This window comes from Dioscorea cayenensis, unplaced genomic scaffold (genome assembly GCF_009730915.1).
Source record: "Dioscorea cayenensis subsp. rotundata cultivar TDr96_F1 unplaced genomic scaffold, TDr96_F1_v2_PseudoChromosome.rev07_lg8_w22 25.fasta BLBR01001440.1, whole genome shotgun sequence".
In the NCBI taxonomy this organism is placed as follows: domain Eukaryota; kingdom Viridiplantae; phylum Streptophyta; class Magnoliopsida; order Dioscoreales; family Dioscoreaceae; genus Dioscorea; species Dioscorea cayenensis.
The window spans coordinates 19,516-23,272 of NW_024087831.1; the positions used below are offsets into that span (position 1 = coordinate 19,516).

At 42.8% G+C, this 3,757-nt stretch overlaps 1 non-coding gene across 1 annotated transcript; it reads right to left on the reverse strand.

Moving 5' to 3' along the window:
• Positions 1–520: 520 nt before the first annotated feature.
• LOC120256428 lies at positions 521–627 on the reverse strand. The gene has a single exon (XR_005535299.1). It is a non-coding gene; the product is annotated as a small nucleolar RNA R71 (small nucleolar RNA).
• Positions 628–3,757: the final 3,130 nt, after the last annotated feature.

A 3,757-nucleotide genomic window follows, 5' to 3' on the forward strand; every position in this document is an offset into this window, starting at 1 on the left:
GACCCGAGGGAATCCCTCAATATTGATTGAAGCAGATCCTGAGCTTTAACGTACACTTAGAAGAAAAGGGAAAGAGCCTGTGCAAGAACAGTGTAATTTAGCTCATTTGGAAGTGGAAGAATCTGAAAATAAGGTAGAACAGAATGAGAAACAACGAACATTATCCGATTATGCCAGACCTTCAGTGTTGGGGACACAGTTGAGTATTGTACGACCCCCGATTACAGCTCAGAACTTCGAACTGAAGCCGGCATTCATCCACATGTTGCAGCAATCCACACAATTCAATGGTTTGGCCGATGAAGATCCAAACAGTGATATAGAGAGCTTTCTTGAGGTGTGTGATATGCTGAAGATAAACGGGGTGACGGATGATGCAATCAAGTTGCAAGCCTTCCCATTTTCCCTAAAGGGGAGAGCGAAGCAGTGGCTACACTCATTACCTAAAGCGTCAATTACCATGTGGGAGGAGATGGTAAAAGCTTTTCTGGCACGTTATTTCCCTCCCGGAAAATCAGCAAAGCTTAGGAATGAGATCTCATCTTTTGTTCAGTTGGAATTGGAGTCTCTATTCGAGACATGGGAAAGGTTCAAGGAGCTCCTGAGAAAGGGCTCACAACACGGATTTTCCAGAGTGGATGATTATTCAAACCTTTTATAATTGTTTGAACCCGAGTACAAGGCAACTCTTGGATGCGGCAGCAGGAGGTACCTTAGGTAGCAAGACCCCCGATGAGGCCCGTCAGTTAATTGAAGAAATGAGGGTTAAACAGCTACAAATGGAATGCTAGGGATAAGAAAAAAGTGGCTGGTCTCCATGAAATAGATGCGTTAACTTCATTGGCGGCTCAAGTGGAAAATTTGAGTAAGAAGTAAGATCTTCAAACTTCAAATAGAGTGGTGGCCGTGATTAATTGCACCGGGTGTGGTAGAGGACATACTCCCTCTGATTTCCCGATCTCTATCGGTGATGTTTCTTCGGTGGTGAACATTAATTTTGTAGGTAATGGCATGAGACCTCAAGGAAACCCATATAACAATACCTAAAATCCGGGTTGGAAGAATCATCCCAATTTCTCATGGAGTAATCAGGGTCCACAAAAGGCTATGGGGCCACCGGGTTTCTAACAACAACAACAAGCCCCTCAAGTGGAAAACAGAGTCTTGACAAGGTCCCCTTGGGTATATCCCACAAGTGCACAGGTTTCTCAAAGTAATAATCCCGGATGAGCGGGTATCGAATCCACAGGGAATAGTGAATAAAAACACTTAATCCACTTCTTAGCTATGTGAAAGATCAGTAGTGGTAAGTGTGACAATGATTCAATTCTCGAAAGTAAAAATAACAAGTAAGAGAGTACGAATAAAGAGGGAGGTATGGCAATCGATAAAGATGGGGTACTCGGATAATGCTCCACCTAGGACAATCGTTTCAAGTGCAAGAACCCTCTATTATACTTCCTAATCAATGCAATGGTGAGTCATGGAAATCCTTAAATACATAGTCCCAAATCTAAGGTCAACTATACCTAACTCTATATATGTCCCGGAGGAGAGATTAAATAACCTCTCAACCTCGCACTCGAATAGAGTTGCAATGAGCTTTAGGTATTCCAAGTGATAAATCTCTTCCTAATTATAGACCTAACCCTTTGGTCTAGGTGGAAGGTCCCTAACCACAATTAAGCCCTAGATACTAAGATCACCTCAACGCTTCACTCCGTTGCACGAGCAACTAAGCCCCAGCGGAGGGTCATCTCTTAGACCATTCACTCTATTATGGATGCAAAGAACTCGAGGAACAGAGATAGAATCTATCACATCGGATGGGAAAGGGGACGCCACTGTACCTCTCGACTCACCCTCTCAACCCTCTCCAACCTAGCTTTTTCTAACGCTCGTGGTGTGTCACTCACTCACAAGGTTACCAACAAGAACTCTCAGCCCTAGTGTCACTCTAGGGAAAATGTTCATACAATCAAGCATTCAAGGTTGGAACTCACAACAAACATCAATTAATTGAAACCATAATAAAGAGATTCAATGAATCAAATACATCCAAGGGTTCACAAATACCCAAGTACCCACTAGGGGTTTAGCTCTCCATGGAGCTAAGTACAATCAAAGAAATAGAATGTACAAGCAATGAATCCATAGAGAAACACCCTCGACAGTCGTGTCGATGGTCTTGTGGAAAGTCCTCTAGTCGTCGTCCAATGATTCCCTTATCCGGTATAGGATACGGCTCGACGGAAGCTCCCCTACCAACATTCTTCCTAATTAATGATGATGTCACAGCCATAGAACCTCTCCAAAACACTAGCCAATACCTCTCAAAACCTTAGCTGAAACCCTCTCTAAAGTTAGGGAAACGATGGAGAAAAGAATACTGAAATCGGGGCTGAATCAGCTTTAAATAGGGCTTGAATAGGGTGACCACACGGGCCTGTGGATTTTTCACACGCCCATGTGGAATTTCCACACGGCCGTGTATAATTTACACACGCCTGTGTGGATTCTCTAAATTCCTATTTTCTCCGCCGGCTATGAACAGTGCTACTACAGTACTTTTGCGCCAGTATTCTGCTGCAGTACCTGGCCTAAAATACTTCCCTAGTCCATACTTTCATCCAGGTGACGTAAACGGGCACACGTTCACGTCATGGATTGCTTTTCTTTTTTAATGACGGACAAGTTGGTAGAGATCTTGTTCTATGTGCATAAGTCAGAATGCTTGGGTGTGACTGCCCTTGTCCCCTCCAACTAGTGGATGAGCTTTGAGAGGTCTTGCAATCTTCACAAAGAGAAGGAACATGAAGATGTGACTGCCTTTGTGCCCTTCCAACTAGTGATTTGACTTCAATCTTCTTGGAAGTTGGCACACATCTCCACGTTTATAAACTCCTCTCGTGTCTTGGTCCTTGAATTGAACAAGTACTCCCAACATTATGTCTTTATAGCCCATCTTTGCTTCCTTTTTACTCTTCAAGGTATTCACAACCTATATGCATAAAAGAACACCAAATACACAATATGAGACATAAACCACAGTAAAAATGATGCTCAATGCATGTAAAACATATATAAAAATATGTCTACTCAAGCACTTATCAAGTACGCAATCTTTATCGATTGTCTTACCTCCTCCTTACTTTTGCTATATTACTTGTTGCTTTTAATTGTTGAGAATTGAATCATTGTCACACTTATCATTGTTGATATTCCACATAGCTAAGAATCGAATTAAGTGTCTTTACTCCCTACTCCCTGTGGATTCGATACCCGCTCACCCGGGATTATTACTTCAACAAACCCGTGCACTTGCGGGATATACGCAAGGGGATCTTGTCAAGAAGAATCTGAAAATATGGCAGAACAGAATGAGCAACAATGAACATTATCCAATTATGCTAGACCTTCAATGTTGGGGACACAATTGAGTATTGTACATCCCCCGATTACAGCTCAGAACTTTGAGTTGAAGCCGGCATTCATCCACATGTTGCAGCAGTCCGCACAATTCAATGGTTTGGCCGATGAGGATCCAAACAGTCACATAGAGAGCTTTCTTGAGGTGTGTGATATGCCGAAGATAAATGGGGTGACGGATGATGCCATCAAATTGAGAGCCTTCCCATTTTCCCTAAAGGGGATAGCGAAGCAGTGGCTACACTCGTTACCTAGAGCGTCAATTACCACATTAGAGGAGATGGTGGAAGCTTTCTTAACCTGTTATTTTCCTCCCAGAAAATCAGCA